The sequence below is a fragment of the Macaca thibetana genome, chromosome 7 (assembly GCF_024542745.1).
Source record: "Macaca thibetana thibetana isolate TM-01 chromosome 7, ASM2454274v1, whole genome shotgun sequence".
Classification (NCBI taxonomy): domain Eukaryota; kingdom Metazoa; phylum Chordata; class Mammalia; order Primates; family Cercopithecidae; genus Macaca; species Macaca thibetana.
Window position 1 is genome coordinate 112,737,306 of NC_065584.1, and position 12,272 is coordinate 112,749,577.

Consider the following 12,272-nt stretch of genomic DNA (forward strand, 5'->3'; position numbering starts at 1 on the left):
TTACAGACGAAACTCATGTATATGTAAATGAGGACAATAACATTATGGTTGCCTTCTCGTCAATAGTGTTTTACACTGTCAAATTTAAGGTGCACCTGCGTTTCATAAATATGAAAATGTGCCCTCTACGATGAGTGGAATACACTGTCCTCTGTGACTGCCAATTTCTCAGTGTTAGATTATGGTGGCTCATCAAACTGTATTCTTATCTGTTATTGAAGGAATATGCTTAAATATTATCACATAAATTCACCAAGTGCATTTACATTCTACGTAGCTATTAGACACATTAGAGTTACTAGTGGAACACTAGAATTCTTATGTTATGCATGGAAATGTAGTTTTATGAACTATGGTTTAAGAAATCTACTGAGGAAGAAGATAACAATTATAAAGAGTTACTTGAAAAATTCACTGGAGTGATAGCTTTCTAAAGACCTAGAAAAAGCTGTATCTTGAAACTTTCCACTGCAGTCTTAGGAATATGACCAATGATCCTTGTAAGCTTTATTATAAACTCCATTTTTTCAGCTATAATATTTATGTAACTCGTTTTTCTTCATTCCCATTTGCCGTTTTAACCATATGGCTGGAGATCATAGAAATCACTTTATAATTAGTCACTGCAGACGTAGATGCATAATGGTCTTTATAAAATGTTTTAATCTGTCCCCTTGCTACTCTGGTCAATCCTAATTTAGGTACTTGGGTTTAGGTACTGGTTTTGGTGTTCCCTCAGGAATACACTGACAGAAGAAGAAACACATAAAGTATGAATTTCCGTATACCCAAAATTCAGTCAACCTCCTAAACGATGGGAGTTTCTTTATGTGTATGCAGAAACTCACATACAAAAAAAAAAGTCATATAATTTAGGAGGTTGACTGAATTTTCCCCTACAGTTTTAAATTCCAGCAAGGCTAAATTAAATACAGATAAAGTCATGTTCTCAAATATCCAAGACATTCTTCCACTGAACTCCAACTTCTAATCAGGTTAGAGTGTGGAGTCCAAGTGTTGGGTATTTGCCTGAAGATCTGTTCTAGAATTTGGTTTCTTTTAAATGGCATCTCTTTTAGAATTGTGGTGTCCAGGCCAGCCTCTAAGGAACTGTTGGTTTAAGGTATTGTGGGAAATCACATCTTCCATGCAGTTAGAGTGTGTCTGGGGACTCGCTGCTCAGCACTTTGTCATCTGCTTTCTCCACTCACTAGCATCCAACTGCAAAAAATCTGTTGTGTAAAAGATTCATATCCAGGTCTCTGTAAGTAGGGTCTGGCCTAAACCCATTTGTTAGAAACCTTTTCTTTTTTTTTCTTTTTTTGAGACGGAGTTGTTGCCCAGGCTGGAGTGCAGTGGCGCGATCTCGGCTCACTGCAAGCTCCGCCTCCCGGGTTCCCGCCATTCTCCTGCCTCAGCCTCCTGAGTAGCTGGGACTACAGGCGCCCGCCACCGCGCCCGGCTAATTTTTTGTATTTTTAGTAGAGACGGGGTTTCACTGTGGTCTCGATCTCCTGACCTTGTGATCCGCCTGCCTCGGCCTCCCAAAGTGCTGGGATTACAGGCTTGAGCCACCGCGCCCGGCCCATTTGTTAGAAACCTTTGTTGTACTCTGCTTACCTGCTACCTTGGTGGCTTTCGGGTTGGCAGTGGGCAACAGAATGCATGGTCCCAAACATTTCCTGATGGAGTCTGTAGAATGAAAAGAACTAAATTAGGACATATTTTTCTGAAAGGTTTGAAGGTACAGTTGTCTTTTGATTACTTGAAGAAGAAATCCCTGTACCAAGAAAACACTATCCTGAATGCAGAAATATGATTTATGTTCCCTGTCACTGAAATTTCTAATTCTTGGCTTCTAATATCTGAGTCATATCTCCCAAAAATGCTTCAATGGGATCCTGAATATACACTGCTGAATGATGTCTGCACATGGGGCTTTCTGGATATGTGAAGGAAACGCAGCTTTTTCTGAACAAGTGGTTGCTGACATTCCAACTGGTGACTGGGTAACAGAGAAGGAGAAAAAGGATGACAGTCTCTAAAGCTTGATGGTGCCTTCCCAAAGCAGGTGTAACTGGGTTTGGAAAGGCGACTAGATAAAAAATGCTCATTTTCTATTCTTTCCCTATGTACCCATTCATCTCTGGAAGCCAAAGATTTTTGCTTATGTCTTTGTTTTCTTTTTAAAGATATAATAATTTTAGAAAGCAAATTTATTTTGAAATAATTGCAGATTTACAAAACGATAACACAGGTAGAACAGACAGTTTCATATACCCTTCAGCTAACTAAAATGTTACTATTACAACTATAGTATATTCATGAAAACTAAGAATTTCACTATGTTTCAAAACTATTAACTGATCTACAGGCTTCCTTCATATTTTACCAGAATTTCTAATAATGATATATTTATCTGTTCTAAGACCTAATCTAGAATACCACATTGCAATTACAGTCAGGTATATTACTTAAGACTTGGTGCATAACAGACTACTATACATCTTAGTGGTTCAAAACCACACACATATTACTCACAGTTTCTCTGGGTCTTCAGTCCAGATGTAGGTGATGGCCCAGGCTAAGGCTCAGCTGGGGAAGGGTCTCCTTCCAAGCTCATGTAACTATTCTTAGGATTAACCTCTCTGACCTCATCAAGAAGAATTCATCAGTGAATTATTGTAATCATTTAAACAACTAATACTAATTTATTACAAATTATTCCAAAAAAGTGGAGAAAACATGATTTCCCATTGTATACTGAGTTAGTTTACCCGGATACTGCAGCCAGACAAAGACATTTGAAATAGGGAAAATGAAGAACAATATACCTTATGAATACAGGGGCAAAAATCATCAAGGAAATTTTAGTAAAACAAACCAGAAACATGTAAAAAGTATTGTATACTATATCAAGGGTATTTACCTCAGGAAAGCAAAATGTGGTTCAACATACAACTAGTGCTATGCACTGTATTCATATACTAAAGAAGAAAAACCACATAATCATCTCAGAAGATGCATAGGCACTTGAGAATTCTCCAACTCCCTATGAGAAAAATATGCAGCAAATGAGGCAGTTAAGGGAACTGTCTCCCTTTTAAAGGGGATCTATGAAAAACTACTCTATCATCATAAGTTATCTGAAACGTTCACTAATTTCTCCAAGATTAGAAACAAGACACGGATTTCCACTCTTGACACTTGTTTTCAACATTGTACTAGAGGATACAGACATGGCAGTTAGTCTAGAAAAATAAATATGAGGCTTCCAGTATGGAAAGGAAGTCAAACTCTGTTGGCATATGATGTGATTTTATGTATAAAACTTCTAAAGGACTCTATTCAAATATGTTTAGAATTTAGAAATGAGTTCAACAAACTTGCAGTATACAAGGTGAATACATAAAATCCTCTGAATTTCTATATGCTAGCAATTAATAATCTAAAACAAAAATCTCAGAATGTTCCATTTGAGATGACATCAAAAATAAGTTTATCAAATTAAGTATAAGATATATACACAAAAACTATAGAAAACATTTTGAAAAACAACGGAAAAAAACTTTGACTATTCATTACTTATAAATGTTAATTTTGTTAGGCTGACAAATTTTCCAAATGGATCTATAGATTTAATGCAACCTCTATCAAAATCCCAGGTGACACTTCCTTCCTCTAAATTCACAAAGCTTATCTAAAGTTCATATATAATGCAATAGACCCAGACTAGCCTAAATTATTTTGAGAAAGAAGAAAAAAGGTTGGCATGGGAGATACATACTTCCTGACTTCAAAACTCACTGCAAAGTAATAGCAATCAAGATTTATGGTACTAGTATAAGAATATAGATGTTGATCAATGTAATAGAATATAATGCTCAAAAATGAATACATACATTTATAGTGAAATAATTTTATAATGTCACCAAATAAATTATACATGGATAAATATTTTTAATAAAATATTTCTAAGCAAGTGCATATTCCATGCAAGTCGAACTCCTGCCTCACACTGAAAATGTAAGTGACTCAAAAGGATCATATATCTATATATAATAGCTAAACAGGCCCAAAATGTAGGAAATAACACAGGAATACATCTTCGTGGTCTTAGGTTAAACAATCTTTTCTAAGATATGATGCCGAAAGCAAAAGGGAAGAAGAAAAATCAGGCATATTAAACCTCATTAGAATGTGAAACTTTTGTGATTCACACTGCACCAACAAAAATAAAGACACCCAAAGAATGGGAGCAAATATTTGCAAACAAAAGCAAAAATTGGCAAATGAAACCTAATTAAACTTAAGGGCTTCTGCACAGCAAAAGAAAACTATCTACAGAATGAACAGACAAACTATCTACAGAATGAACAGACAACCTACAGAATGGGAGAAAAGTTTTGCAACCTATGCATATGACCAAAGTCTAATATGCAGCATCTATAAGGAACTTAAACAAATGTTCAAGAAAAAAAAACCAACTCCATAAAAAAAGAGGGCAAAGGACACGAACAGACACTTTCAACAGAAGATATATATGTGGCTAACAATCATATGAAGAAAAGCTCAACCTCACCGATCCTGAGAGAAATGCAATTAAAAATCACAATGTGATACCATCTAACACCAGTCAGAATGGCTATTATTAAATAGTCAAGAAATAGATACTGGCAAGGTTGTGGAACAAAGGAATTACTTACACACCGTTGGTGGATGTCTAAATTAGTTCAACCACTGTGGAAGGCAGTGTGGAGACTACAAGAAGACCTAAAAACAGAAATATCATTTAACCCAGCAATCCCATTACTGAGCATATACCCAAAGAAATAAAAAGTGTCCTGTGAAGAAGACACATGCATGCATAGGTTCATTGCAGCACGATTCACAATAGCAAGAATGTGGAATCAACCTAAATGCCCATCAATGGTGGACTGCATAAAGAAAATGTGGAACATACACACCATGGAATACTATGCAGCCATAAAAAATATCATGTCTTTTACACGAAAACGGATGGAGCTGTAGGCTATTATCCTTACCAAACTAATGCAGGAACAGAAAACCAAATACCAAGTTTTTTCTCTTATAAGTGGGAGGTAAATGACAAGAACACATAAACACACAGTGGGGAACACCACACACTGAGGTTTATCAGAGGGTGGGAGGCGACAGAGGATCAGAAAAGATAACTAATGGGTACTAGGCTTTAGTACATTGGTGATGAAATAATCTACAACAAACCACCATGACACAAGTTTACCTATGTAACAAATGTGCACATATACCCTGAAACTTAAAAGTTAAATTAAAAAGCAAGTATTTGCAAGTTTTATAGGTCATAATGGTCTATTGTCAATAATATACGGCAACTTCTTAAGAGCTCAAAAATAAAAGGGCATATATCTCCATCAAAAATGGAAATTATTCAAATACCCAATTCTCCATAAAAGCTACAGTCACATCCGAATCACACGAAGAGACACTCAATGCCTTCTGCCATTATGAGGCAGGAGACCGGCAAGTTGTTTCCTAGTCACAATCCTGCTGATCAAGATGAGATCTGGTCCAGACAGCATCTAGCGAAGAAACCGGCAAAAGAAGATAAAGGGATCCCTGGTTGTCCTCACTGCTCACCGGCATGAGACATTCCCTCCAGCGCAATGACTGTTTACAAATTCCAGGCCAACAACCAGGAATTTACCACCTCTTTCCATGGCAACAACTCAGAAGTTACTGCTCCTGTCCTGGAAAGTTCTGAATCACCTGCCCATTAAGTTTCATTGGTCCACCCCTCAACTTCCATGTAATTGAAAGTAGTTTTACCTTAAAGATAGTTGATAAGAACCCATAGGTTACCAACTGATGCAACGCCTATGAGTTAGCCCTGCTCTTAAAGGAGCAGTACTGTTCAATAAAAGACTGCCATCTATCACCACTGGCTTGCCTGTAAATACTTTCCTGGGCAAAGCCAAGAACCCTGCCAGTTGAAACCCCAAATTTGGGGCTCACCTGTCCTGCAACAATAGGGGATGCGAAGTCTAAAAAACATGATATATACTTCAAAAATCTAAAAGGTATATTGCTATGTGAAAAAATACAAGTTGGAAAAGGCAAAATACTGTGTAATTCTACCTATATGACTCTCTAGAAAAGGAAAAAAGTATAGTGATAGCAAAGAGTCTGGTGGTAACAGGGGGCTTGGGAGAGAGAAATGTGGAATCAGTGAAATACAGGAGGTTTCTTTGGGGTAGTGAAATCACTCTCTCTGATACTGTATTGGTGGATACATAATAATGTTTTCTGAATCCTGAAGAACTTTATAACACAAAGAGTGTACTAAATTATGCAAACATAAAACCTTATTTAGTAGGTAGAGGGTTTCCAAGGAAGAATATCCCCCAAAATAATATAACTATGTAATGAATGTATGGAACAACCTCACTAAAGAAAGTAGGGGAAAGCAATGGACCTAAGTAACTTGGGTAATAAGTGGACATGCCGAGGCTAAAAGCCAACGTATTTATCCCTAAGTGCTGTACTTTACTTGGTAAAATTGTTTCCCATTGGGGTATAAGTTACCTGTTCTAAAACCACTTTGCATGTATGTTCAGGCAGTATGATTAAGAGAACAACATCAACTTCTTCACAGGGAGAGTAAGAGACTACATACATCATTCATGTGGTGCTGGATCAGATTATATGGTATTGGAAACATTAGCAGAAATTACACAATTATATAGTTAGCCTGGAGCACCTAGTAGTGGTTAAAGAAAAGAAAATGCTGAACAACAACAAAACCAACCAACCATACAACACTGAACCTTAATTATGTGGGTATTTCAAAATTATACCAGGGACAACTAAAAAACCTTCCAATAGCCAACCATCCAACAATTTGAGCAATCAAATAAATTAGCATATGTAAAGTATAAAATAAAAATCCATGTTTACATGATGATATAAATAATTTATGTATAAATGAATAAATATGTAATAGAATACACACGTGTTTATGGTTGAGGGTTCAAATAAATTTGTAGACATTCTGCCAATAAGAAGGTAGATCATGCATCCCCCCACATTTTTTTTTTTTGTTTGAGATAGAGTCTGGAGTCTCGCTCTGTTGCACAGGCTGGAGTGCGGTGGCATGATCTCAGCTCACCTCAACCTCTGCCTTCCAGGTTCAAGTGATTCTCCTGCCTCAGCCTCCCGAGTAGCTGGGAGTACAGGCACGTGCACTGTGCCTAGCTAATTTTTGTATTTTTAGAGGTTTCGCCATGTTGGCCAGGCTGGTCTCAAACTCCTGACCTCAGGTGATCCACCTGCCTTAGCCTCTCACAGTGTTGGGATTACAGGCATGAGCCATCGTGCTTGGCCCATGACTCCCCACTTCTTAAATGTGTGTTGTGTTAGTGACTTTGTTCTGAAACATTCCATGGGGAAAAGGAAAAATAATAATAATTTCACACTGTGTGATAATTTCATAAAAGTGACTTCATCTAGGTGATCAAATTAACATTAGTAATGATAAAGCCCGTTGAGAGCCTGTGTCCTTGGTATGATGTGAGGAGAATGGCACCTTTCCTCTGTCATCTTCCTCTCCCAAACCCACAAATCTAGTCTTATCATGAAAAAAACCTCAGAGAAATCCCACATTAGGAATGTCAATGTAATCAAAAACTAGAAAATTCTAAGAAACTGTGACAGTCAGAGAAGTCTAAGGAGACATGATACCCAACCGTGCTGAGGTATCCTGGGTGAGATCCTGGAACAGAAATTAAACATTAAGTGAAACATAAGAAAATCTGAATCAAGTATAAAGAGTAGTTAATGATACTGTTTAAAATTGGTTAATTGTGACAAATGTCCTACATTAAGAAGTTAATAAAAAGAGCAACTGTAGTGGGATATGTGGAAAATCTATGTACTACATTTAAAACAATTCTGTAAACCCCAAACAATTCTTAAATGTATAAGGCTTCTTTTTATTTAAAGTCACTGCTGACCTTATAAAATAGAACATGAGCAATGTGTTCATGGCCGTTAACGGATCTCCTTAGCTTAATCATGTTCCTTAATCACTGAAGGTCGCTATGACTGTGAAATTATTTGCTATCCTCTAATTGGTGTTATATTTATCTCTGTTTATATTTCTAATATCCATAATGTTTAGTTCTTCTTGTCTGCAAACTTAGATGACAGGTGTTTAATGTATACATGTCCCTAGTTTAATCATGACAAATCATGAGACAAATCCATATTGTGGGACATCTTACAAAATACAAAATATCTGACCTGTACATTTCAAAAGGGTCAAGGTCGAGAAAAATAAGTGGAGACTATGAAACTTGCAGATTGGAGAAGACCGAATGTGTCAGTTAGATCCTACAACGGTGCCCAGTGATCCCCACCTGCAAGAAATACCTTTGCTTTGTTGAGTTGCTTCCTCATGTCTCATGTGACCAGCACATATGAACTCAACTTTTTTCCAACCCAGAGCTCTCCTAGACAGTGGCTGCCTTGGTGGGAATGGAGTGGACACAGGTCTAACAAGTGCCACAAGGGTGTCTGACAGTGTAAACAAATATCCTGTGAGAAGGATGCTGCGTCAAAGACTTATGCTTCGGGGTATCCAACAGGATAAATAAGTATCCCATTGAGAGGCACACTGTAAACATCCAGGACCCAGTTTCCAGCAGACTGCAGCTGTCTGAAGACAGAAAATTCTGTTACCTTGAGACTTTTTGGCTTAATTTTAGAAATATAAGCAGAGATTATTCTAAGTTGCTTTCCAAATCTGATTCTTCATCCAGATCAACGACATATTTATCTCTTTCTCCCTCCCCTTTTATCCTTCGTATCCCATGAATGAGGATCATTTGAATCTCACTGTAAGCAGGGAATGGAGGTGCACGTGCATTGCAGTTTTCATGGATTGCTTTGCTCTGACCACTTGTTACTTCTCAGCTCCACTTGTTGATACTTAGAAAATGAAACAGGCTTTGGTGTTCCCCAAAGAGTGCACTGAATGAAGAAGAAACTCACATAGTGTATAATTTAGAATATGTTGAGCATATTTGCACTGAGAGTTTCAGCTTCTACTAGGGCTCAATTGAGTGAACAGGAAGCCCTAATCTCAAGTAGAGGAGTCATACACCCTTTATTCAGACTAGAGGGCAGAGACAGCATTCGGTTCTTGCCTAAGGACATGGTCAGATGGTGGGGTGTTTTCAGTGGCATCTTTCTGAGAATTCTGGTGGCCAATCCAGCCTCAATACAAATCATATTTTCCACACTATCATAGTAATGTTTGCGAGCTTAGTGCTCAGCACTGTGTCCTCTGTGCCCGGGACATCATGGTAGCAGAGTTTCATGTCTATCACTTTTCCAGTCTTAACCCTGAGTACTCAGAGCTCATCGACCATCTTGCCACCTAGAGATGAGTCTGTCCTTCTACAATCTACCTCTCTCTTCTTCCTGGCCTGCCACTTGGTGATTTTTTTTTTCTCTCAAGAATTTATCCATGGATGATCTTCACAGTACACATCATAATAGACCAGATGTGTGCATTGAAATGAAGAGGAAAATGGGATTGTACAAGTCACTTACTTTATAGAAACTCCTGTTATAATGAAATAAAAAGAGCAAACCTCCATGACTTAAGATCGCCAATTTAAATGAAACGGTTCTTTCCTATGGGGTGAACTGTAAGATTAGAGGCGTATGAAGGTTTACTGAATTATAATGCCCCAAATAATAGCACCTGAATTACTGCTACAAACTTCTCAGAAGTGAGAAATATGGTCAAGGTCAGCTGCGTCTCTCACTCTAGGTCTCCAGGACCCAGGAGTTTGTTTTCTCGCTGAAGCTATGAATATGGTATGGAGAATGTAGCCCATGATCATGGTCTGAAAACGCAAGAGTCTTGACTTTGCAGATGTCCTTGGGAGTGTAGTATGCAGTCCCATGGCTTAGTATACTTTGTGGGTATGGCTTCCGGAACATCCCTGGTGCTCCTCTATAAAGTGGTGTGGCCTGTGAACAGGCAGCTGTGTTGGGGAAGAGGGGACAGTTTCCCCTGCTGTGGGGATCTTTGTTTAGCCAGCACATTTGCAGTCAGCACTCAGCTTGTGTCCATCTCTTAGATCACAGGAAGGTGGGCTGGGGTATGTTGTACTTGCTGTTTGTTCCTTTTTTCTATTAGGCTATTTCCACCTCTGCACAACACACACTGTATCACTAACATGGCTCACCTTCATACATCTGATGTCCAAAGGTTCATTTCCACATCTTTTTGAGCAGGAATTAATCTACAGCTCCATGATTATAAACTTTTTTCATATCTAGTTAACTTTCTTCCATGATATTGTCTACTCTGTGGCTTTTGGGCTTGTCACTTGAAATGGTTTCATTGTGTCCCCACCCAAATCTCACCTTAAATTGTAATAATCCCCATGTGTCAAGGGCAGGGCCAGGTAAAGAAAATGGAATCATGGGAATAGTTTTCCCCATACTATTCTCATGGTAGTAAATAAGTCTCACAAGATTTGATGGTTTTATAAATGGGAGTTCCCCTGCACAAGTTCTCCTGTCTGCCATTATGTAGGATGTGACTTTGCTCCTCATTCGCCTTCTGCCATGATGGTGAGGCCTCCCAGACCATGTGAAACTGTGAGCCAATTAAACTTCTTTCCTTTATAAATTACCCAGTCTTAGGTATGTCTTTATTAGCATCATGAGAACAGATTAACGTACCAAAGGACAATATAGATCCATGACGTGAGTGTCAAGAGAATGTGTGGTCCCATAAATTCATGATGGAGTCTGCATGACGAAGAAAACTGAATTATCACAGTGTTTTCTCAAAGGCTTAAGGCATCGTATTCTTTCAAACTTGGGGAAAAAAAGGAATCTGTACTAAGAAAACACGCTTAATGCAGAAATATATATGTTCCCCATCACTGGTGCTTCTCAATGTTCTCTTCTAATGTCTGGAAGTCATGTCTTCTAAAATGTCTTTATACTGAGATCCTACAAAGACACTGCCAGAAAGTGCCTGCAAACAGGGCCTTCTAACATATGTGAGAAAGGCATCTTTCCTTGGAAAAGTGGTTACGAACACAGGAATTGGTAACTGGATAATGGTCTGATCGGAAGAAGAAAATGGATGAGTGTCCCTGCAGCCTGACGGTGTCTTTCTGAAGCAGGTGCCCTGTGTAGGAATGGGGTATAATAAGGCAAGCTACTTTGCCATAGTCTCCCTACATCTCCATTCATCCTCTGATCTTTGGCTTTACTGTGGTTTAAATCTGTCTTTGTTATTGCTGTTTTATTTTTTGGTACCTGAATATTACATTTTAAGAAATGCTTTCATCATAGTTTTAGTTTTACAGAAAGTAGTAAAGATAATAGAGTTTCATATATCCTACAGCTTCCTGAAATGTGAACACCTTATATCACCATAGCATATTTATAAAAACTCAGAAATTGACAGTGGTACAAAACTATTAACTGAAATAGATTTTCTTCATATTTTACCAGGTTTTCCACTAATGTCATTTTTCTGTTCAAGGATCTAATCGAAGATACCACATTACATTTACTGTCAGGCATATTACCGATTGATCATTGTATAACATATGACTACAGAGTTTAGACTTTCAAACCCAGCCCTACATAGTACTTACAGTTTCTCTGGGTCAGATACCTGGCAGAGAGTTCAAGGGAAGGCTCACCTGGCAAAGGATCCCCTTCCAAGCTCCTAGAATTCTTGTAAGGATTCAGTTTCTGTCCAGGTGAAGATGACTTCACTGGTGTGTTATTCAAAGCCTTTCAGCATTAATAACAATCAATAAAATCAGATGAGTAGAGAACTTTTCCCAACACACTGTATGAAGCCAGTGTTCCCTCACACCGCAGCTACTCAAAGACATTTCCAGAAAGGAAAATTACAGACCAATATGAAATAGGTAAAAAGTATCAAGGAAGTACTATCAAAATTAACTAGTAACATATAAAAAGGATTATACACTAGGAGCAAAACTATTTATCCTTGCAATGTAAGTTTGGTTAAACATACAAAAACAACTGGTGTTATAAACTAGAGTAATAGAATTTTTTAAAAAGACTCATGGTCACCTCTAAAGATGCAGAATAGGTATTTGACAAATTCCAAACCCATTCATGATAAAAGCTCTGGGAAAGTTAGGCATAGAAGAAAACTTGCTAAACCTACAAAGAGCATCCACGGAAAACTCACATAACGT

At 37.9% G+C, this 12,272-nt stretch overlaps 1 long non-coding RNA gene across 1 annotated transcript in view; it reads right to left on the bottom strand.

Annotated features, from left to right (window-relative positions):
- Positions 1-215: 215 nt before the first annotated feature.
- LOC126958887 (uncharacterized) overlaps positions 216-12,272 on the bottom strand; it is a 33,250-nt gene continuing 21,193 nt past the window's right edge. Inside the window, exons 2-3 of the long non-coding RNA XR_007727397.1 lie at positions 1,601-1,627; positions 216-1,301 (exon numbers count right to left, since the gene is read on the bottom strand). This is a non-coding gene — a long non-coding RNA (uncharacterized LOC126958887). The remainder of the gene's footprint in view (positions 1,302-1,600; positions 1,628-12,272) is intronic.